Source organism: Haliotis asinina, chromosome 11 (assembly GCF_037392515.1).
Source record: "Haliotis asinina isolate JCU_RB_2024 chromosome 11, JCU_Hal_asi_v2, whole genome shotgun sequence".
NCBI classification, from domain to species: domain Eukaryota; kingdom Metazoa; phylum Mollusca; class Gastropoda; order Lepetellida; family Haliotidae; genus Haliotis; species Haliotis asinina.
Genome location: NC_090290.1, coordinates 17,665,920 through 17,691,800, shown reverse-complemented (window position 1 = coordinate 17,691,800; position 25,881 = coordinate 17,665,920). Strand labels below are relative to the sequence as shown.

The 25,881-nt window shown below is 41.7% G+C and overlaps 1 protein-coding gene and 1 pseudogene across 2 annotated transcripts in view; both read right to left on the bottom strand.

The window, feature by feature from the left end:
• Positions 1–3,912, bottom strand: part of LOC137255973 (beta-4C adrenergic receptor-like) — a 228,221-nt gene extending 224,309 nt beyond the window's left edge. Inside the window, exon 1 of one of the 2 annotated variants that reach the window (XM_067793593.1) lies at positions 3,788–3,912. The gene's annotated coding sequence lies outside the window, so the exon portion shown is untranslated. The remainder of the gene's footprint in view (positions 1–3,787) is intronic. The other variant, XM_067793597.1, reaches the window with a different exon arrangement.
• Positions 1–24,730, bottom strand: part of LOC137255966 (uncharacterized) — a 589,910-nt pseudogene extending 565,180 nt beyond the window's left edge.
• Positions 24,731–25,881: the final 1,151 nt, after the last annotated feature.

Below are 25,881 nucleotides of genomic sequence, written 5' to 3'. Positions count from 1 at the left end.
ACAAACAAATCATGGACAACCACTAACAACTGTCACCTCACATGTCAACAGACTGTGTTCATATGAACTGTAATTATCTCACGGATTCTGGCAGTTGACATTTCGTACAACTAGGTAACCAGATAACATTTGCTGAAGTAGCTTGACTCTTGAGATGAGTGTTCAAGGCATCAGTCCTGCTGAGACACTGAAGCACATGTAGCACATAAAGCACATGTAGAACATTCAGCACATGTAACACATGAGGCACATGTAGCACATAAAGAACATGAAGCACACGAGGCACATGTAGAACATGTAGCAGGTGTGGTGTCTCAAGTTGCCGTAAGTCTCATGTGTCTCTGTTCACCTAATCTGTCCTACAGACCCTGAAGCAAATATATCCAAGGAAGCCCATGCAAGTCTAGAAAATGTGGCAAGTCTAGATTTCCTTTCTGAATATGAAGAAAGTCACAGGGCTCCATTTCATTAGTTCACTTTTTTAACTATGAACACTTTTCAGCAAAATATGTTCATTTCCGAGACTAGTTGTTAGTCTACTATTCACCCAGCAGAGAGGTTGGTGATTATGTCTTATGGTCAAAGTGTTCCTCCCTCATGACAAAGACCCAGGTTCAGTTTTTAGACATGGGTTCAAGTTCATTTCTGTGAACCCTGCAGTGATGTTGCTGGAATATTGCTAAAAGTGGTGTAAAACCAGTCTCACTCGCTCTCTCTCGTACCCAGCAGTGAGTGAGACCACAAGGATAAGATGCTAAAGTAACTTATCTAAGGTTCTGGTGCCTCAATGATGTTTGTACATAGAGTAAGTGAGCAAATTTGATTTTATGCCATATGGCACCAGTCTGTACCAGATAATCCAGTGATCAACAGCATAAGCAGCGATGTACGCAAATGGGATACGATGAGATGTGGCAACCAAGTCAGTGAGCTTGATCACCTCATCTGACAAGCATGGGCTACTGAAGATCAACTCTAACCCATATCTTATAGGTTGCATATGGGAGATGAGAATGACATTTGAAAGTGTGCTGATTCAGTGATCAGGGTAGTAATGTATGACTATACAAGACCTAGCAGGTGAGGCAACATCATCATCATCATCATCATCATCATCACCACCACCACATATTTACTGCACATGTGAACCAGTGATGACTATGGTGTGCGAGGTAAGATGAAATGGGGTTTAACATCTTACTTAATAACATTTAGCTCATGACGACATGCATGTGTGAGAGAGAGAGAGAGAGAGTATGGGTGCCTTGTACTTTCACACAAACAAACACATAAATACTGACCCTACCATGCGCTAGTTACACAGAAGTGTTGTTTAACTGTTTAAAGGGGCACTGATGCGGAGCAATTTCCGTGGACTGGTGTAAACTTTTGTTATTGTTTTTCTCCCGAGAGTACCCGGATGATATCCCAGAATTCGTGACTGGTTCGTGAACTCTGCTGCGCAGTCCGTAAGCGCAATTGATAGTTTAATTATAGACAGATCAAATGAGGTGAAGTCATTTGTACTTCATTACAAATGTATTATGAAAACAAATGAAACACTTTGAAGGTTAATCATCTGCCAGTGGTAGAAATGGTAAAAAACTATTAGGACGGAAAAATAACGAAGCCAATGTACGTCTCTATATTTTGTCTCATAACCCTAATTAGTTTATTGTCATATTTGTATGATTCTGAAAATTAATAAAAGAACACACGATTTGCTTATACTCATCGTAAATTTCTAACATAACAGCAACATTTATACATTGTATAGATTGCCAATGTGGATCCTATTTCACACACATACGCGATCTAGTGTTTGTTTTCTGTCATACAGATTCTGCTGAATGCTACAACAAATAAATTAAAACAAAATGCAAATAATGAATGTAAAACAGACTAATTTTATAGCAACAATGTCAGGCTACTACCTTGTTCAGGGATATATCCATCAATATCCACGTAAAAGAAATCGTATTCCATTCATCTGCAGCTGGTAAATAATCCTGCTCTGTGTCGCGTGTCTTACGACTGTCTCCTTTGCGAAAAAGTAACACATCGTTTCACGTCTTTCGTTGGTGAAAACTAGATAAACCTCTCATTGGTCTCCCAAGATAGCACACCTGGCAACTAATTGTATGATGTCAACTATTCGAAGTAATTTAGTTCACCAATATTGAGCAATCAATCAATCAACGCAAGCGTGGTTAATTCTTTGAAGGGAGGATGTTGTTTTTGCACTCACACTTTACGACAGGGTGCAGTCATCTACACACACTGCCTTTTGACAAATCCGCTAGAAGATAAAAGTAATTAATCAATCAGTGTGTTATCGGTTAATCCTTTGATCGATGTTTGTGTTTGTAACTCAGCTGATAAACCCTCTTGCATCACTTACATGCACATATTACATAACATACAATACATTTGCCATTACAGACCTTAATTTATAATGTTGAGTATTTACTCCAGACAGGAGAAATGCCAAATGGGAACCTTTGTTGAGTAACAAGGAAGATGTAATCTCTGTGTCGCATGCAGCCTGAAAACACTTATGGGCCGAAAGTGTTTTGAGGATACCAACGGAATTTCGTTACATAAGGAATACACACAGGCAATTTTGTGTACTTTGGTAAATAAGTGAAATAAGTTTTTTTTACGTAAGAAAATTTTCAGATTTCTCTACCAAAGCCAAGGTCATCGTTTTTTTGTTTACGAATTCAAATAAATCAACTGTGTGTTTTATTATCATAAATAATAAACCATTGTAGCTACCATAGCTACCAAAGTTTACGTATGCTATTTGCTATCACAGCTCAACCAACACTCAAAACTACCTAAATATAAAGCTTTGCAATCTTCCGTACTGAAACAAATGGCTTGCTACGTGCCTGTAGACATCATATTTTCATGTAACATGATTAAATATCGAGGTTAAAAACACAGAAATAGGATCAAATTGGATCAGTAAGTATACCATCCAAGCATCCGAAAAGAACTACACTGCTGGGATATATGGTTACGATCAGACAAGGAATACCATGGATATTTTTAAACAAATGGCATGTGATGGGCATCCGGCCTCCTGACTGTTTAAGTGAAGAAATTTTGCTAATATGGACAGGAGCCCAGTTCCTTTGTCCGTCACGGTCGAAGGAGTGGGCGCTGACCAATTTGCGGTCTGCTTTCGTAATTAGACCGTTGGCGAGAAGTATTATTCGCTCCGCATCAGTGCCCCTTTAACACTAATGTACCAATAATACAACAACACTGTAACAACAAACACGAACAACTTATGATACTCCCCATAACTTCAATTATATCTTCGCGAGTTGTAAGCAGGTATAACTCCTTCTCATTGACAGATGCGATAAGAAGATATAACCAGAGACCATATATCGGTATATGGTCTCTGATATAACTCACACTATCCCTCTCATTGACAGGTGCGAATAAACCGAATAAATCATTCAGGCATTTCTGACGTTTTGACATGTGTATGTGGCCAGCGTTTGAAATTGTCCGATGTCACACTACATCGTCAACCGCTTGTGCAACACGAACAAAACACTCCTTCTATTATTCCTGTCCGGGTGAAGGCAGTTTCGAAACACATGTACACAACAAACTTGGCTCCCACAGTTTACCGAACTTTCACAGTCTCGTTTCCGGGTTGACCATTTCGAACCGTCCGAAACGCGGCACGTGTCTTTTTCAAAGTGTTTCAACTGGAAATCTCAGGAATAAACTTACATGACCCTGTAATCGACATGTAACGGCTTACCTGATGTGTTGACAGCTGCTGACAGAATAGCCACTGCAGACAATTAGCTCGTATTACATGATACAACGAACAGTCGCCTGTCAACAACACCTCGATTTGTCCCGGGCCGTTGTCATTCGGAAAACCTCGGCTACCGTAGTCATTCGGATAAATTATGGCGGTGCCTTCGCGTCGTGTTTGTGGTTGGTTGTGTCCTCGTTCGATCTATAAGACATCCTAGTATCTCCAATTGAAGGGTATTTCATGACAATATTAACACTGGTAATCTTATCTACAACAAAAGCACGGACCCAATCTTATTCTGTCTCAAGTAGACCGTCGTTCGTAAATATTGCTGAAGTGGATTTTTAAATCAATATTCCAAATACCGCCGATTCAAATAAAAATAAATCAAAATAAAATCAACGTTTTTGAAATTGACTTTCTGTCTTAGCATCGTTTAAGACCCTGTACTCTGACCCTGCAAAGAGCAAAACTATGTACTTGTATTTACACTTTAACTGACTGGCCTACTCTACAATATGGTCTTCATGTGGTGTTGATTGTTATAAATAAGAACACATTCTTTGGCATAAAGCAATGAAGCAAGCTATTACAAAATTACCGCATTCGCCCACACCGTCTAAACCGCAGTATTAGTACTGTCACTGCGCTTCACATCACCGTGTTATGAAGCTATCGAATTATTTCTGACGAAACTATTCGTGAGTTGATAAATGTCATCGGCATGACGATTTGATTGGATACACTGGCAGACTATTCCAAGCGATACATCAAAGCATATATGTGTCAATCACAAATGGATTTCTCGTGTTAATTCCAGCACAGTTGTAAGTTTCACAATTGTACACATGGCCAGTAGCGAGCATCTAAATTCATCTATTGTTATGGTACTTCAAGCACCTCGAACATGAGGATAAAGACTGAGATGACAGGGTATATGTACATCATTGAATTGGTATATGCATGTATAGCGTGACGTAATTATAGCAAACAACAACCGAATTGTCCGACTGTCCAAGTAGTGGTTTGTTTGACAGCCGGCTTGATTGACAGTCAGAAATAGGTCACTCGGCGAATACATCACGCTGCTTTCGACCAGGTGTCATATATACACTGCCACGTAAATTGTGTGTGCGTCAAGGTAAAGGCAGCCTTAGACAGAGTGAAATATAGGTAGTATTATGTACAGGGAATTGTCTTTTAGATTAATAGTGATAGACAAAACTGATACATTGGTGTACATTGGACTGAAAGGGATGGGCGTGAGTGAGTGAGTTTAGCTTTACGCCTCATTCACCAATATTCCTGCTATATGGTGGTGGTCTATAAATAATCGAGTCTGGACCAGACAATCCAGTGATCAACAACATGAGAATCTATCTACGCAAATGGGAACCGATGACATTTGTCGACCAAGTCAGTGAGCCTGACCACCTAATCCCGTTAGTCGCCTCTTACGACAAGCATTGTCGCCTGTTGTGGCAAGTATGGGTTGCTGAGGGCCTCTTAATTCTACCCTGGATCTTCAAGGGCAGTATAAATGGATGAATAGTGGATGATGTTGGACAGTGGAGGGTGATGTTGAATAGTGGATGGCTATTGGTGAATAGTGGCGGATGATGGAAGGATAGTGAAGGGCGGTGGGTGATGGATGAAAAGTGGAAGATGGTGGTACGGGATGGATAGTGGAGAGTAAAGCGTGATGGGTGGATAGTAGAGGATGGTTGTGGGTGATGGATGAATAGACCAGGTTGATGGATAGTGGTGGATTACAGGTGGATACTGGATGGACAGTGAAGGATGGGGGTGAGCTATGGGTGAATAGTTAATGATGGTTGTGTATGATGGCGTGGAGAGTGATGGGTAGAAAGCGAAGACAGGTGATAGGTGGTTGGTTGGTAAAGGATAGCTAATGGAGGATGGTGGATGGCCAGTGAAGGGTGGTTGCTGATGGATGGCTAGTGGAGGCTGGTGGATGGACAGAGGAGGATGGTCGTGATGGATGGATAGTGGAGGCTGGTGGATGGATAGAAGAGGATTGTTGGTAATGGATGGCTAGTGGAGGCTGGTGGATGGCTAGAGAAGATGGTTGGTAATGGATGGCTAGTGGAGGCTGGTGGATGGCTAGTGAAGGATGGTCGTGATGGATGGATAGTGGAGGCTGGTGGATGGATAGAAGAGGATTGTTGGTAATGGATGGCTAGTGGAGGCTGGTGGATGGCTAGTGAAGGATGGTCGTGATGGATGGATAGTGGAGGCTGGTGGATGGATAGAAGAGGATTGTTGGTAATGGATGGCTAGTGGAGGCTGGTGGATGGCTAGTGAAGGATGGTCGTGATGGATGGCTAGTGGAGGCTGGTGGATGGCTAGTGAAGGATGGTCGTGATGGATGGATAGAAGAGGATTGTTGGTAATGGATGGCTAGTGAAGGATGGTGGATGGCCATTGGAGGGTGGTTGTGAAGAATTGTTAGCGGAGGTGATGGATGGAGAGCGGAGGATGGTTTGTGAGAAATTGTTAGTGGATGTGATGGATAGAAAGTTGAGGTGGTTGATGATGAATGTGTGGAGGTGGGTGATCAATGGATAGATGATGTTGATGGTGGATGATGGATGGATAGTGGAAGATGGTGATAAGGGATGAAGTGATAGTGTAGAGTAGTAGTGATGGATGTATGGTAGAGGATGGTTGTGGGTGATGGGTGGATAGAGGAGAGTGGTGGTTGTGGGGTTTGGATGGTATTAGGTGATGGGCTGATAGCAAACGACTGCGGTGTGTGTGTCCACAGGTCCATCCACCTCTATCTAACACAGATATTAATCATAACGACTTTATCCAGCTATCATGATCTGCGACAGGTAAGTATTCATATACCCACGAGTCGAATATTCCGAATGATTCTAAACAGGTCGGAATGACATGATATTTATTTACATGAGAGGACAATGAAAAGTCACACATGACTGACACACTGAGGTCAGGCATGCATAAAGAAACGCTACCTTTGGGTCATACGAAGGCTCGCATCTCTCTAACGCTATAGTAAGTGTTTCGCCTGTGGTGCTTTGTACTATGACGAATACCGATATCCGTATAAAGCCGTATAAATAACTACTTGATAGTGTGTATAAACCGCTTGTAAGAGGGTGTGTCGGTCTTTTTATTATTAAGTGACATTCAGTGTGTTGGGCGAATCGTTGAGTGCATCTTTGAAGAGATATGACTGAGTATAGACTGATGCCTCTTTTAGCAATAACCCAACCGTATCACGGCAGGGGATATCAAAGACATAGACACTATACATAGACCTTTTGATGTGAATCGAACCTGGATTTCCAGCGCGATAAACCAACGCATTATCAACTCGGCTACACCGCATGGCGTTAAGTGAGTGCCGTTTAAACCCGCTTCAGTATTCCAGCCATGGCAGGGTTCGCCAGAATTGGGCTCCACTCACTGTACCCGAATTTCCACACTACGCGAATTCGTTGTTAGTTATTTTAGTCGTTGTTTGTTCAGTTATTTGGCTTACTTACACCTCACCCATTGTTTCAAATTGTTCATGTTTAAAATTCTCTCATAACTATTGAAGGCTGCACAATTTCAGGTGTAAATGTTGAGCATTTTTCTGGCGTGTTGACTAGTTGATGAAAATACCTACAGAATGGCTGTATTCTTTATACAAAGTAACGCCGTATACACATACAGCTTAGATATACATATGTGGTTACACCCTTCCACGTCATGCTTACCAACAGATCCTGTGATCTGATGAGTGAGTATGATTTTACGCCGCTTTTGAAATATCACGGCGGGGGACACAAGAATGAGTGAGCATGGTTTATGCAGCTTTTACCAATATTCCAGCAAATACCATTTACAGTTTGAACCCTTATGAGGAATCGACTCCTGGTTTTCGGAACTACTTGGCTATACTACCAACCGCTTGATTTGATTGAGCAAACAGCAAGTCTATAAAGGCCACATTTAAAATTTGTGAAGCATTTTCTGTACGTTTTCATCTTGACATGAAAATTTCATTTCTATACGTTTTCATCTTCATATGAAAATTTTAAGGCTTGTAGAGATTATCAAGTATTGGATTAAGATTTTGAAATGTAATCTATATATATTGTTCTGATATATAATTCTTTATTGCACAGTTTGAATGTAAGCATATTTATAAACAGTTGAGGTGCATGTCACACAAGCAGTCACTAAAACATATGAATCAAGCAAAGTGTTACTGTTACCTTTGATTCATTCACATACAGAGTGTCATTGAAAGATCTGGTTGTCACGGTGACACCCCCGAAACATCATTTTGTACGGCACTCTTTATTTTGGCAACACTTGATTTAATATAAAAGTGACTCTGAACTCTGAACCATTGTAATTGGTCTTACTTGTGTTGACATGCCAACAATTTATGAAGAATTATTCGGTTTTAGTCCATATTTGCTACAAACGTTATAAATGTGACCCTGACCTTTGACACTGAATGTGTTTTTGTGCACGTATCTATCACACACGGAGTAGGATATCATTAACACCAGTAAACATTCTTGAAAAGCAGTATTTAGATACATTCTGTGGCATTCTGTGGTACAATTAGAATTACACGGTTACCATGGATACGACCTGAATCGCACGTGCCCTAACAATTACTGGTATGAAATATATTTTGTCAGAAAGCTGAGCCTTTGTGGTGTCTTATGATACCAAATACACTCTTTAAAAACGTAGGGGAACTGTACTTTCATTGTATGATTGTCAAAATTGGGAGATATATGGGATTGAACCACTGTTGATGCAATAATAATGGTTGTTTTGAGAATGCATCACCACGTGGATTTCATTCAAAGCAAAGCTGTTCGTTCAGTTATCCCCCTTGTAAGGTGACTGGAGTATGAGTGAGTGAGTGAGTGAGTGAGTGAGTTTAGGTTTAGGCCTAATTCAGCAATATTCAAGCTATATGGCGCCGGTCTGTAAATAATCGAGCCTGGACCAGACAATCCAGTGATCAATAACTTGAGCATCGATCTGCGCGATTGGGAACCGATGACATGTATTAACCAAGTCAACGAGTCTGACCACCCGATCCCGTTAGTCGCCTCTTACAAGCATAGGCGCCTGTTTTTGGCAAGCATGGGTTGTTGGAAGGTCTATTCTACCCTGGGACCTTCACGGGTGACTGATGTATGACGTGAAAACCCTGACCATGCACAGATGCAAGAAATTTATAGGAAAAAATGGTCTACAGTGACTTATCGACATTCCTGAAAAACGTTAAGATTCATACTGACATCCCATGCACGTGTAGGAGGCTCCCACGTTGTGCACATGCTTCCCGTGCATTGTGCGTGTGGTAATAACTTGAAATGATACTGCACACACGAGATCAATGTCATTGTAACGTTCCTCAATAGGTTTTCTTTCTACCAGACTTCAAAGTTCAGGTTCCCCTACTTTTTTTAAAGAGTATGGGATATATTTAAAAAGTATCAAATTATGCAAGTGTGATGATTTCTTTTCGAAAGACCCCATGAAGGTCTGGGTTAGAATATTGCCCTTTAGTAACGCATGCTTGTCATAAGAGGAAACTAACAGGTTCGGATGATCAGACTCACTGACTTGGCTGACATATGTCATCGGTTGGCAATTGCGCAGATTGATTCCCATGCTGTTAATCACAGGATTTTCTGGTCCCGATTCAATTATTTGCAGACTGCCATCATAGAGCTGGAATATTGTTGAATGTGGTGTACAACGTAACTCATTCACCCACTCACTCACTCTTCTATTATTTGTGAATCGTTTCAGAAAAGAATCAACGAATTGTGTAATGTGAAGCCAAACAACATGTCGTCAATGTATTTCATCACAGAGGAGAAAGGTGCAACAGAAGACAGCATAGTTTGTTAGTTCACTTTGTCTGTTAGGTGGTTGAGATAGCTTGAAAAACTGTTCGTTCATGGTAACTTGATCATGAGTAACTTGGTCAAACACTGAGTAACTGAGCCAACCAAGAGAGTAAACTGGACCATCTCGCACATAACTTCAGCTACTTGGCCATCCCTTGAGTAGGTTAATGATTCTTTCAGTAACTGGGTCAAACCTTCTGTAAAAGGGTCAACACTCCTGTAACTGGGTCAGCTCTCCAGTAACTGAGCCAACCCTTCAGTAACTGGGTCAACTCTCCAGTAGCTGGGTCAGTCCTTCAGTAATTGCACCAACCCTTCAGTAACTGGGTCAAATCTTCTGTGACTGAGCCAACCCTTCAGGAACTGGCACAAACCTCATGTAACTGTGCAGCTCTTTAATGCCTGAGCCAACTCTCCAGTAACTGGCTCAACCTGTAACTGAGCCAACCCATCAGTAACTGGGTCAACTCTCCAGCAACTAGGCGCACTCATGAGTAATTCACAACCCTTCAGTAACTGAGCCGACCCTTCAGTAGGCAAGCCAACGCCCTCAGTAACTGGGCCAACCCTCCAGTAACTGGGTCAATCCTTCAGTAATTGGACCAACCCTTCAGTAACTGTGCCAACTCTCCAGTAATTGGGTCATTTCTCCAGTAACTGGGCCAACCATGCAGCAACTAGCCAACTCTTCAGTAACTGGCAACCTTTGAGTAATATGGCCGGTTCATGAGTAATGAAATACTTTTTAAAATTAAAATTGAGCTGTTCATATGAATTATTTATAAAGAAATCAAAACTATTGTACAATCCACAATGCTAATGTAATTTATTAGCAAACAAGAGCCAATATGCATAGTTACAGTTTAACCAATAGTGTACAAATGTCTTGAGCAATAAGAGAATAGTAAAGACACTGGAAATGCAGTACATTAATGGTCTGTTTTTTACAATAGCTGGTACTACAGCAGTAACAATTCTCATGAAAACATGAATATTACAGTGGAGAAAATTGTTGTGATGCAAAGTCACAAGTTATCAGAATCTGTATCTCCGTCTAATCATGTTCCAGACATGAAGACTCTGCATCAAGGTGTTGTACCCATTATCAACCACATTAAAAAGTCGAACCTCCTGGTGTTCAAGTCAAAAGTACATAAAGGGACGGTTTCCTGAACATGTTGCAAAACTGATATTGAAAGAGCTTTCACATCCACTTTCCTGATGAAGGCCATTTGCACAGTGATCTCTTTACATGATCTCTTATTAGTGGTACATTCTTAGGCATCAACATAGCAGTTGTCTCTCTTGTACCATGTTAGCCATGCCATCGAACAAATGTCAAGAATGGCTGTCTTATTATGGGTCCACTGTTAAAGGTAAACATTTGTCACTGTATATATGCTGAGAAGAACGATGCTACCTTGATCCTTACAAATGGTATCAAAACGCTATGTCTGGCACAGTCGCTTGCGTCATTATGAGGATTAACGGTTTTTTAAATATATGAAAATTTTTAAATGGCCCCGACTTGAAACGCTTCACAGTACAATATATCCAGACAAGGCCAGACACTTTGGTGTACCCCACCCACCCGCTTTGCCAATCACTACCCCACCATCGCATGCAATCGATTAAAACTTCATCTAAACATAATCATGGTGATTGACCTATCGATCACCACTCATGACACCTACCTGTTCTTTACTGGTATTTCTACAAGTCGATTGGAAGCCGATTTTGACCCTCAACTAAACGATCTTGACACAAATGGCAGACGATATCAAGAACGTAAGGCTGCATAAACTAAGAAGTTGTGGTAAAGCAAGAACTCTCATTGATGCACTCTTGTTATCGTCCACCATTTGTGCCAAATTCGTTTAGTTGAGGGTACATTAGCTGTATGGACTTCCTCTTGGTGATCAGGAGATACATAAAAACATATCCATACTGAACTGAGTAAGTTAATCCTCACAATAGAACATGTATGTACTAGTATCTAGTTACTTTTGAGGTGAATGTGGTGCATATCACAAGTATTGTGTAACAAAAACAAAAACAAGTTATCAGCTGATGCATTAATCATAACATTCAGTAAACAATTACAAATTCTACCATGACTTCAGTAAATACAGGATTGTGATTTTGGTAACCCAAAGTCTTTCAGAGGTACATAATCACATTATATACCTCTGCTTTTCCAACACCATCTTATTTTTTCAAATCTGAATAACGTGATTATGGTAGAATGGAGGTACATGTACTGTGATGGAAAATCACAGGGATGTAACAAAATTACAATTGCTCGAAATTGTTTGTCTGAAACCTCAAGCTACAAGTTCCATTTTAAATCAAATTTAGAGCTGTTAATTAACAGCACCAGATAAGCTGCATATATGGGTAAAATAAGCATAGAAAATTTCAATTACTGATTCAAAAATAATTGTTGCACATCAATTACGCATTTAAAATGACATACAGATTGTATGTATAAAATTGTTTGCGTAATTAAACAGACACTGATTGCTCTCAAGTTGTACTGTTAGTATAGGACTCGAGTTGTACTGTCAGTATATAGGATCAGTGATTTTTAATGTAATCCTTTCCATTATATTAAGTTGGTTTTGCTTAGGTATGACATCAAGCAGTACATACCTGTTGAGTAAACGTACTCAGTGATATGTACTGAGTAAATTCACAGACGGAACTAACGGAAAAGGAAATACCTACTCAGCATTCTGAATACCCACTCTAAAATATACAGTACGTAACAGTACCCACATGGGCTAAATCTTGGGTGGAGCTCTGGTACAGTCTTGTCAAACCTCTAAATGTTTCATTAAAAACCTCATGCTATGCACTTTTTAAAAAATCAAATTTAGAGCTATTATAATTTCATTACAAACCTGATTTTCCATTATGATCTCCTAAATGTATTCTCTGTGTTTGACCATGTGCAAATCTATCAGAAAACCAGGAACCACATCAATGTTGAAGTAAATACATAATCCTGCCTGACTTTGATGTATTCCAGTTTGCATATTTCATTTGGATGAATTAAATCAAACTTAAAAAACAACAACAAAAAACACTCCTGTTTAAAGCATTCCGGAATATTGACTGAATATGCAAATGGCATGTGAGCTAAATTCCATGATGTGTCAGCTAGATGTTATGACATGTCAGCTAGATATTGTGACATTCGGCTAGATGTAGTGATGTATCAGCTAGAAGTCATGGTGTGTCTGCTAAATCTCATGCCATTAACTTAACTTCATGGCGGGTCAGCTAGATCTCATGGCATGTCAGCTACAGAACACAGGGTGTCAGCTAGATGTCATGATGTCAGCTAGGTGTTAAGATTTGTTAGCTGAATGTCATGGCATGTCAGGTAGATGTCATGGGACATCTCCTTGATGTCATGACATGTTAGCTAGTTAAAAGGCAACAATGCTTGTCATAAGAAGCGACGAACGGGATCCGGTGGTCAGACTCGCTGACTTGGTTGACCTCTGTTCCCAATTGCGCAGATCGACGCTCCTGCTGTTGATAACTGGATTGTCAGGTCCAGACTGATTATTTACAGACTGCCGACATATTGCTGGAATACTGTTGAGTGCAGCATAAAACTAAATTCGCTCACAAACTCACCACTATCATGAACCCATGAGCACCGGCAAAGCAAGAAATATAATTTGGGCAAATGATCAGTCACACATGCAGTCACACATTTTAGATACAATGGTGGTCATTTTGTGAAGAAATCATGCCTTGTGTCATATTATATTTGCAACAGAAAGATCAGGAAGATTGAAAATTCTGAAAGAAAGACGAACACAGCTGTTCAATGCAATAATATGTAACGTCTGATTTTGGTCTCTACACGTTATCTGATATTTGAAGAAATGCAAGTGACCAACCCCAATAAAATATCAACTGACCAAAACATTTGGCAGTCCTTTGGGGTTGTTTGATAGGTGTTTAGTTAGTGAGGCTGTTGAACAGTTTGTAGATAACTGGTCAGTGAAGGATGCCCTCCCATCTCAGCAACACGTCCGATGTTCTCATTACTGTCTGTTAGGAGTGTCAGGTCAGCTTGGTGCTGTATAAGGAGGTCAATCACATCTTTATGTCCATACAAGGCAGCCTTCAATACAGGCGTGTATCCATGACGCTCTCTACTGTTGATGTTAGAGGGAGACAAGAGCTGTTGTACTATGGCAGTGTTCCCACCTTGACAAGCAAGATGAAGTAAACTATCACCAGATGTATCCACCAGTGTCAGGTCAGCTTGCTTGGACACAAGCAGGTCAAACACACTTTGATGTCCACTGAGAGCTGCCCTCATGAGTGGCGTATAACCATGTCTCCCTCTACTGTTGATGTTAGAGGGAGACAGGAGGTGTTGTACTATAGCAGTGTTCCCACCACGACAGGCAAGATGAAGTAAACTATCACCAGATGTAGACACCAGTGTCAGGTCAACTTGCTTGGACACAAGGAGGTCAAACACACTTTGATGTCCATGGACAGCTGCCTTCATCACTGCTGTCAAGCCAAATCTCCCCCTACTGTTGATGTTGGAGGGAGACAGGAAGTGTTGTACTATAGCAGTGTTCCCACCCTGACAGGCAAGATGAAGTAAACTATCACCAGATGTATCCACCAGTGTCACGTCAGCATGCTTGGACACAAGGAGGTCAAACGCACTTTGACGCCCACTGACAGCTGCCCTCATAAGTGGCGTCCAACCATGTCTCCCTCTACTGTTGATGTTGGAGGGAGACAGGAGGTGTTGCACTATAGCAGTGTTCCCACCCTGACAGGCAAGATGAAGTAAACTATCACCAGATGTATCCACCAGTGTCAGGTCAGCTTGGTTGGACACAAGGAGGTCAAATACACTTTGATGTCCACTGACAGCTGCCATCATGAGTGGCGTCCAACCATGTGTACCTCTACTGTTGATGTTGGAGGGAGACAGGAGGTGTTCTACTATGGCAGTGGTCCCACCACAACAGGCAAGATGAAGTAAACTATCACCAGATGTTGACACCAGTGTCAGGTCAGCTTGGTTGGACACAAGGAGGTCAAATACACTTTGATGTCCACTGACAGCTGCCTTCATAAGTGGCGTCCAACCATGACTCCCTCTACTGTTGATGTTGGAGGGAGATAGGAGGTGTTGTACTATAGCAGTGTTCCCACCCTGACAGGCATGATGAAGTAAACTGTCACCAGATGTATCCACCAGTGTCACGTCAGCTTGGTTGGACACAAGGAGGTCAAATACACTTTGATGTCCACTGACAGCTGCCTTCATAAGTGGCGTCCAACCATGACTCCCTCTACTGTTGATGTTGGAGGGAGATAGGAGGTGTTGTACTATAGCAGTGTTCCCACCCTGACAGGCATGATGAAGTAAACTGTCACCAGATGTATCCACCAGTGTCACGTCAGCTTGGTTGGACACAAGGAGGTCAAATACACTTTGATGTCCACTGACAGCTGCCTTCATAAGTGGCGTCCAACCATGACTCCCTCTACTGTTGATGTTGGAGGGAGATAGGAGGTGTTGTACTATAGCAGTGTTCCCACCCTGACAGGCATGATGAAGTAAACTGTCACCAGATGTATCCACCAGTGTCACGTCAGCTTGGTTGGACACAAGCAGGTCAAACACACTTTGATGTCCACTGAGAGCTGCCCTCATAAGTGGCGTCCAACCATGTCTCCCTCTACTGTTGATGTTGGAGGGAGACAGGAGGTGTTGTACTATAGCAGTGTTCCCACCCTGACAGGCATGATGAAGTAAACTGTCACCAGATGTATCCACCAGTGTCACGTCAGCTTGGTTGGACACAAGCAGGTCAAACACACTTTGATGTCCACTGACAGCTGCCTTCATAAGTGGCGTCCAACCATGACTCCCTCTACTGTTGATGTTGGAGGGAGATAGGAGGTGTTGTACTATAGCAGTGTTCCCACCCTGACAGGCATGATGAAGTAAACTGTCACCAGATGTATCCACCAGTGTCACGTCAGCTTGGTTGGACACAAGCAGGTCAAACACACTTTGATGTCCACTGAGAGCTGCCCTCATAAGTGGCGTCCAACCATGTCTCCCTCTACTGTTGATGTTGGAGGGAGACAGGAGGTGTTGTACTATAGCAGTGTTCCCACCCCGACAGGCAAGATGAAGTAAACTGTCACCAGATGTATCCACCAGTGTCACGTCAGCTTGGTTGGACACAAGCAGGTCAAACACACTTTGATGTCCACTGAGAGCTGCCCTCATAAGTGGCGTCCAACCATGTCTCCCTCTACTGTTGATGTTGGAGGGAGACAGGAGGTGTTGTACTATAGCAGTGTTCCCACCCTGACAGGCATTATGAAGTAAACTGTCACCAGATGTATCCACCAGTGTCACGTCAGCTTGGCTGGACTCAAGCAGGTCAAACACACTTTGATGTCCACTGAGAGCTGCCTTCATAAGTGGCGTCCAACCATGACTCCCTCTACTGTTGATGTTGGAGGGAGATAGGAGGTGTTGTACTATAGCAGTGTTCCCACCCTGACAGGCATTATGAAGTAAACTGTCACCAGATGTATCCACCAGTGTCACGTCAGCTTGGTTGGACACAAGCAGGTCAAACACACTTTGATGTCCACTGAGAGCTGCCCTCATAAGTGGCGTCCAACCATGTCTCCCTCTACTGTTGATGTTGGAGGGAGACAGGAGGTGTTGCACTATAGCAGTGTTCCCACCCTGACAGGCATGATGAAGTAAACTGTCACCAGATGTATCCACCAGTGTCACGTCAGGTTGGCTGGACTCAAGGAGGTCAAATACACTTTGATGTCCACTGACAGCTGCCATCATGAGTGGCGTCCAACCATGTGTACCTCTACTGTTGATGTTGGAGGGAGACAGGAGGTGTTCTACTATGGCAGTGTTCCCACCCTGACAGGCATGATGAAGCAAACTGTCACCAGATGTATCCACCAGTGTCAGGTCAGCTTGGTTGGACACAAGGAGGTCAAATACACTTTGATGTCCACTGACAGCTGCCTTCATAAGTGGCGTCCAACCATGACTCCCTCTACTGTTGATGTTGGAGGGAGATAGGAGGTGTTGTACTATAGCAGTGTTCCCACCCTGACAGGCATGATGAAGTAAACTGTCACCAGATGTATCCACCAGTGTCACGTCAGCTTGGTTGGACACAAGCAGGTCAAACACACTTTGATGTCCACTGACAGCTGCCCTCATAAGTGGCGTCCAACCATGTCTCCCTCTACTGTTGATGTTGGAGGGAGACAGGAGGTGTTGTACTATAGCAGTGTTCCCACCCTGACAGGCATGATGAAGTAAACTGTCACCAGATGTATCCACCAGTGTCACGTCAGCTTGGTTGGACACAAGCAGGTCAAACACACTTTGATGTCCACTGACAGCTGCCTTCATAAGTGGCGTCCAACCATGACTCCCTCTACTGTTGATGTTGGAGGGAGATAGGAGGTGTTGTACTATAGCAGTGTTCCCACCCTGACAGGCATGATGAAGTAAACTGTCACCAGATGTATCCACCAGTGTCACGTCAGCTTGGTTGGACACAAGCAGGTCAAACACACTTTGATGTCCACTGAGAGCTGCCCTCATAAGTGGCGTCCAACCATGTCTCCCTCTACTGTTGATGTTGGAGGGAGACAGGAGGTGTTGTACTATAGCAGTGTTCCCACCCCGACAGGCAAGATGAAGTAAACTGTCACCAGATGTATCCACCAGTGTCACGTCAGCTTGGTTGGACACAAGCAGGTCAAACACACTTTGATGTCCACTGAGAGCTGCCCTCATAAGTGGCGTCCAACCATGTCTCCCTCTACTGTTGATGTTGGAGGGAGACAGGAGGTGTTGTACTATAGCAGTGTTCCCACCCTGACAGGCATGATGAAGTAAACTGTCACCAGATGTATCCACCAGTGTCACGTCAGCTTGGTTGGACACAAGCAGGTCAAACACACTTTGATGTCCACTGAGAGCTGCCCTCATAAGTGGCGTCCAACCATGTCTCCCTCTACTGTTGATGTTGGAGGGAGACAGGAGGTGTTGCACTATAGCAGTGTTCCCACCCTGACAGGCATGATGAAGTAAACTGTCACCAGATGTATCCACCAGTGTCACGTCAGCTTGGCTGGACTCAAGGAGGTCAAATACACTTTGATGTCCACTGACAGCTGCCATCATGAGTGGCGTCCAACCATGTGTACCTCTACTGTTGATGTTGGAGGGAGACAGGAGGTGTTCTACTATGGCAGTGTTCCCACACCGACAGGCAAGATGAAGTAAACTATCACCAGATGTATCCACCAGTGTCAGGTCAGCTTGGTTGGACACAAGGAGATCAAACACACTTTGATGTCCACTGACAGCTGCCTTCATAAGTGGCGTCCAACCATGACTCCCTCTACTGTTGATGTTGGAGGGAGATAGGAGGTGTTGTACTATGGCAGTGTTCCCACCCTGACAGGCATGATGAAGTAAACTGTCACCAGATGTATCCACCAGTGTCACGTCAGCTTGGCTGGACTCAAGGAGGCCAAATACACTTCGATGTCCACTGACAGCTGCAATCATGAGTGGCGTCCAGCCATACATCCCTCTACTGTTGATGTTGGAGAGGGGCAGGAGATGTTGTACTATAGCAGTGTTCCCACCCCGACAGGCAAGGTGAAAAATTGTATTGCAATATTTATCTTTCACATTCAAGGTTGACATTTTCCGTTTCGATATTTTCCATAGTAACTCAAAACATCCTAGTGATGCTGCTAGTACTGCAACCATGACAGGTGTTCTGCCATTCAGATCAACGGAGTTTATAACACTAACTCCAGGTTTCCTATGTAACAGGACTTTCAGGGATTTTTCCATTCCTGTCTTACAGACGAGGTGGAAGATGTTTTGTAAGTCCTTGTCTGTCGTGTGAACATCAGCACCTTCCTGGAGCAGATACTCTAGAATATCAGAGCTGCCATTTTCAGCAGCCTGCAACAGAAGTCTGTTCAGTGTCTGTTGATGATCATGTTTTTCACAGCGAGTAAAGAGCCATTTCAATACTGTCACGTTGTTGCTTTGTGCACACCCTTCCATACCTTGGCTGATCTCGTCTTGAGAGAACTCTTCTCCAGTTGTGTGTTCTATATCTGTAACTAGATGTGCATTATGTCCAAGAACTGCCCAGTATAGAAAACATTTTCCTTTTTCTCTTCTGTGAAACCAATGTTCTTTAGAATCAGTTTGATCGTGCTGATGGTGGTGCTTTGCTTTATCAAACTGAAGTTTGTTGAGCAGTTTGAAAGCTGTAGTGTCTCGTTTGAGAACTGGATGTGTCACTGACTGTGAAAACTTTCCATTTTTAATAGAATGTGCAAACCTTTTGGTAAGTAGGTCATCATAATTCTCTGAGACATATATCAGATGGAGATGATCATCAACTTTAGTTTCTTCAACCTTTTCACCTTGTAGTCTTTCAAACAGAAAGTCATCACTACAATGCTTCAGAACAAAGACTGGACTGATATTGTACAAGGCACAGGCACAAGCATCATAGATGGAAGAGTGGGCAAAACCAATAGTGTCTCCTCTAGTGAAGAATGTACCTCGAAAACTTTTAGCTGCTTTGTACATTCCTGAACTTGTAGCATTAGGCATCAGGTTTTGAACAGTTTTGACCGTCCGGTCCATTTCCTTGTCTTCATCTCCACTGTCTAACCTGGTCAGGTTCAATTTGTCTTCACACAGCAGCATCAGAACCAAACTGGCAGACCTATCATTTCTGTCTTCAAGTAACTGCTTTAGTTCTAGCCTAAGATAAAAAAGTGGTTCCTTGAAAAATAATTTTGCACTTTTCACGAATGAGGAAAATTCAAAACAAAGTTTACAAATGAGAGGAAATCCAAAGATGTTGGAACAGATTTCCAGCTCCTGGTAATCTGGAATATGCTGACCAGAGCATTCACCAAAGGCATGTTTATGTTTTTCATATATTGACTCTCTCTCTTTGTCTGAAAGCCTATATATATCTTGTTTTGTTAAGTCCACTACTGTCTGACCCTTAAACAATTTGAAACCTTCATACTGCAGCTTTGTAAGTCCATCATGGAAATTGTATGATTTTGATGTGAAAACAACCTGAACATCCTTTGTTTGAGAGTCTTCTAAATTTTTCATTTTCTTTCTGGATTCTTCAAAAGTATCACTCAATTCTGACCTTTTCTCTTCGGCTCTCTGCTTTTGTTCTAAATGGGGGAGAAGATTATTCAGAAAGTTTTTAACATGTGAAGTATTAGCAGATACTCCAACTGTACCAAACAAATCATCTACAATGAGGAATACTCTTGAGTAGGTATTAAGGCAGCGGTCAAAGTCAAACTTCTTAAGGTTGTCCACAAACACAACCTCGTATCCCTTTTGTCTATACTGTAAACCCAGCACGAGAGCCATTGTTGTCTTGCCTTCTCCTGAAGCGCCACAGATAGTCACATGACCAAATTCCTTCAATTTCTGTTTCACTTTTCTACAGGCTTCAGTTGGAGCAAAAATCTTCTTTGCTTCATCTGTGCGTAGGTCAAGGGTATCTGAAGGAATAACAAATACTTAAAATCCAAGCAAAGATTTCATGTAAACATAAATTGACAAACTATTCACCTGAATCTCTTGTAGGTGGAACATACTTTAGTCTTAATGATTGACATGGACAGTCTCACACTCTCATCCCAATATCAGAACCATCTTTCATACATTTTCACTTGTCCCTACTAGGTTGAACTGAACACCAACATGAACGGTAGATCAAGGACATTTCAGTGTGTGTGTCTTGGACACACCTTCCCCTTTAGGATCCACCAATGGGGAGAGGAGGGGAAAGAAGAGAGAGAGAGACACACACACCCACACACGGATCCCCCAATAACCATGTTTAATCATTGACAAAAGCTTGAGGTTTCCGTTGTGCTAGCCAAGCCAAATTGACATTAATGTGATGTTTTAACCAAACAGCCACATGATCACAGATACAACATGTTCAAAAGTTATATTGACATATTGCTGTCAATACATCAGGGCTTTGTATGTGATGTATTCTTCTATCACCCGATTCCAACCAAAAGGTGACAGGCAGCGCCAGGGAAACAACATGGCGGTAGGCACTGATCTTCTCTCTCAGAAACTGACAATGGTAATAATGTGAACAAGATCTAGTCACTTACTAACCTTTCCTACATCAACACTCACCTCTCCCAAGTGTTCCTTGTCCTGCCCCTCCAGTGACGATGTTGAGAACATTGGCAGCTTGAGCGTTCCCTGAATGCTGTTCACCTGCCAACACCAACCAGGTGGAATCATCAGTTATCATGACGACCAAAATCTGAATTGATCAGGTGTCTCTCTCCCCATGGAATAACATTATTTCCTGTTATTGCAGCGCTCAAGAGCTGGGTGTTTTTCATTCCGAAATTTCACCTCTGTGATACTTTCACTTTTCTCAGGTAGAAAAACTAACGTCATTAACAACTGCTGATAACTGAAACATATCAACCGTTTAATACCACAATAAGTTCAGCTCGCAGGACATGTTGGACACCAGTGTGTGAAATAACCACTGGCCCGTTAACCTGTGGCTAGGAAAAATCCAGCTGGGCCAGTTAATCTCCCAGTCACTGACCCAACTGGGTAGTAAATGTTCCTGGGGTCATTTTGTAAATACATCAATACACCTTTAAATGGTCTGATAACAGTGTTTATCATCATCAAGTTATTTGAACATTTTACAAAATATTGAAGAAATTCAGCCACGTGTTTTCTCATTTGTTTTTGATGTTATGTCATAGTTTCTCATGTATAAAACTAGCATAACTGTTATCTGAAAGTATCAATGTGTGGCAGTCATTTGGAATTTTCAAAAGAGCAATGCACATGCACCATTCGAAATAACTGCCGGCCTGGAGGTCCAGCGCTGTCTGTTATTGTATCGGGTCAGCAGTTGTCCATATTTGTTCTTTATTAGCATTCATGACGCTTCAATTGCTTACAGTTTCACTTCCTGGTATTGCAATGCTTGGCACATATGAATGTCAGCACCGGTCTTAAACAAATAAAAACTTCCGTCTGTGCCTAAGGCTTTGCAAATTGATTTTGTAGAGACAGTGTAAAACTGAGCAGTTTGGTCTACTTAGGTTTGACTAATTGGGCCTGTAGATTTCATTCAGGGCCAGTAGATGTTAAAGATTGCAGTTAGCACCGGGCCTTGATGGCCAACTCTCAACTTAACGTGTTCCTTGTCTAAATGTGACAAAATATCCCAGCAGTGTAGTATATTTCTAATGCCTGGATGGTATAGTGACTGATCCAATTTGATCTTATTTTTACATCGATATTTAATCATGGCATGTGAAAATGTGTGTCTACAGGTACGTCGCAAGCCATTTTTTATGTTTCAAGTCTGAAAGATTGCAAAGCTTTATATTTAGATAGTTTTCAGGGTTGACCCAGTTGTCGTAGCAGAAATCATACACACATTTTGATAGCTACGACCCCAGTTTATTGTCTATGATAATAAAACACACAGTTGATTTATCAGAATTCGTAAACTAATAACAACGACTTTGCCGTTGGTAGAGAAATCTGAAAATTTTCCTACGTAAAAAACCGATTATACCTAATTACCCAAGTACACAGCAAATGTATTTTTTATGTAACAACGGAATTCCGCCAGTGTCCTCAAAACAGTTTCGACACATAAGTGTCTTAAGACACACAAGTTACATCTCTCTTGGTCTAACCCGCGTTTGATGGTATAAACCTACACGTGTTATTTATCATCATTCACTTGATAGTCAGTTAATGAATGTATGACAGGTATAGTGGTAACACGTCTAAGATTAATCAACAAAGGTTCCCATTTAGCATTTCTCCAGTCTGGAGTAAAAACTCAACATTATAAATTAAGGTCTGCAGTGGCAAATCTATTGCATATTATGTAATATGTGCATGTAAGTGATGCAAGAGGCTTTATGAGGTGAATTACATAAACAAACATCGATCAAAGGATTAACCGATAACACACTGATTGATTGATTTCTTCCACGTGGATTTGTCAAAAAGGCAGTGTTTATGTGTGTAGATTTACTAATCTATACTGACTACACCTTGGCGTAAAGTGTGAGTGTAAAGGAACACCCTTCCTACAAAGAAATAACTGCCACTGCCCAGACTGATAGCTCATTATTGGCTAAATTATGGCCGATATCATACAAACAGTTGCCAGGTGTGCGGTCCTGGGTGACCAGTGAGATTATGTATACACCAGTGTGAAAAATTCTCAAACAATGTGCGACTTTTTGGCATATTAGACTGTTAAAAGACACAAGACATAGAGCAGGATTATTTACCAGCTGCAGATGAATGGAATATCGTATTGTTGTGGATCCATATTGATGGATACATTCCTGAACGAGGTAGTAGCCTGACATTGTTGCTATAATTCCAGTCTGTTTTAAATTTAATATATGCAGTGTGTTTTAATTTATCTGTTGTAGCAGGTCGCGCATAGTGTGTGTGTGAAATATGATTCACGTTTGCAAACTATACAATGTTTAGATATTAAAATCATGTTAGAAATTCGCTATAAGTATAAGCAGACCGTGAGGGTTTTCTTTTAATTAATTTTCAAAGTGCATACAAATGTGACAAGAAACTAATTAGGTTTATAAAACAAAGTATAAACACGTACACTCACTTTGTTATTTTTCAGTCCTAACAGGTTTTTCTCATACCACTGGCAGATGAGTGAACTTCAAGGTGTTTGATTTGTTTTCATAACAATGAAGTAAAACTGAATATATGAAAAAAAGGATGAACTAGGAGATTTTAGTTTATTGTATTACATATAAATAAGAACTACGATGTCAACACAGAGGACAACAATGACACCCACCTGTACTTAGTGTGATCGCTTGGCTGTCCAGCTCAAGGACCTTTTCATGCTCTGCTGAACCTGTGGGTACCACTTGACCTTCATGTCCCTCATCTGAACTGGCCATGTCAACATCAGATTCTGAATGCCCAATGGAAGTGTCCATGTGATCTTCAACCTGTTCATGTTCACCTGGAATGTCCATGTCACCTTCAGGCTGCTCACCAGAAGTGGCCATGTGACCTTCAGATAACTGACGAAGTGGCCATGACTAGATGGTGTCCACCGTCTTCATCTGTACTGGCCATCAAAAGTTCACAAAGTCACTTCACCATCATGCCTGTGAAAATGATGGGGAATATAACATACTATGACAATAAGTAAGCTGGTCTGACAACACTGTTCCAGGGTTCTGTAGCTTACCTACTGTTATTGAAAGACTAAACAGACTATACAAACAACCTCGCTGGACTCAAACTTTGTTTTTATTTGCTGAAGTCAAGTTTTATCACATGTCTGGTGTCTATGATGCGAGCAAAATTCAGGTAAACATTCAGCCATGAAGAAATATTCACAGCAACCATTTTAAATTAACTATCTGGAAAAAGGTACATACCACATCAAAAGAAGAATTTTTTGTGGCACTTGTATCACTTTTTTATTGCAAAAAACAACAACCTTTTCACAATAATATTATAGCATACTTCCAAAGGTGAATACCATCCTGATGCTGTAAATATTCTCAAGATTAGAATTATGCATGCAAGTACCAGGCAACCACGGGATCAAGTTGTCAAGCTTGCTGACATGTCAATCTCTAGACTGTTTTCATAGGCGGGGAACACCAAAAATGAATTATTGTAAAATTATTGGTTGAACAAATTTGATGTGGGTTCAAGAAAGGGAATTTGTGCTAATTATTAATGCATCAGCAACATCAAAATGTACCTTTGCTCTGCACCTCTCTTGTGGGCGAGCTGGCTAAGGCGCCAGGATTGTTATCCAGCGAGGTTGAGGTGTCGGGATCGAGCCCACCTGTGATCGGGTGTAAAAGCCTTGGAGTCAGCTTTGTGTGCAGACTCTTTCAGTGTTGTCGTAACCCCTAGTGTACAGTACACAACCCTGTGCACTTAAAAGAACCTACGAATACGTTGGTATATGACCAGACAGTGGCCACATGAACACGTGTAAACACCTGGTTGCGGATACAGCAACGTGCAGTAAACTTGGACAAAGTACTGTGACTATATGTCCCAGTCCACCCAGCTGTGAATTGGTACCTCGTTAGGATGAGAGAGCCTAAAAAAACTTGGTACGCCAAGTGGCAGCAAGAGTTGTATACTCCCCAGGGAGTTGAGACTGAAATACGATGAGCTGTTGAGATTGACATCAAGTGATCGAGGGAAAAAGACCAGGGCCTTGAGCATGCAGTAGTGCATAGATATGTGCCCTATATAAATATCCTATATCTTATCATAGATATGGAGATCTCCACATTTTGAAAATAATCCAATCAAATGTGGTTATGGGCTGAACAAACCTTCCCTTTAGTTGGAAAGAGTTGAAAATAAAAACAATGCGTCACATAAACTTCTCATATACTTTTCAAGATATATTGGTTGAAAAAAAATATCTTTAAATGTTCAACATGCTGTATTTCTAAAAACATAAATATATTCATTATTTACACTACACCTCTCCTTCAGACACCTGGAAAGTTTGAAAACAATTCAATCAACAGTTTTCAGGTTGGTTGATCCTTAATGTCTACCAATTGACTGGCCAAATGTCCGTGTATAAGAAATGGGAAAGTGTTTGCCCGTACCACCCCACAGCTCCCCACCCTCTCTTTTAACATAATTTGCTCCAGGGAAGTACTTCTTTGGTGTATGATAGCAACACTGAAATATGTTCATTGAGTGTTCTAGTTTCTTGAATGTATAATTTAGGGTAAGATATGCATGTCAGTTTGTTCATTTTACTTTTTGACGGGGGTTGGGGTTACAAACGGAACTCTTACCCAATATAATAAAAGTGTGTCATGAAGGTTCACCTCCCTCTGTGTTCTTCCAGAAGACATCTGCTACACCTGGGACTTTCTACTAGTATAGCCCAGAGGTTCGGTTGGGGGGAGGAATCCCCTGTAAAAAATGACCCGCAGAGTACAAACACATAACTGGACCTACTCGCGATATAA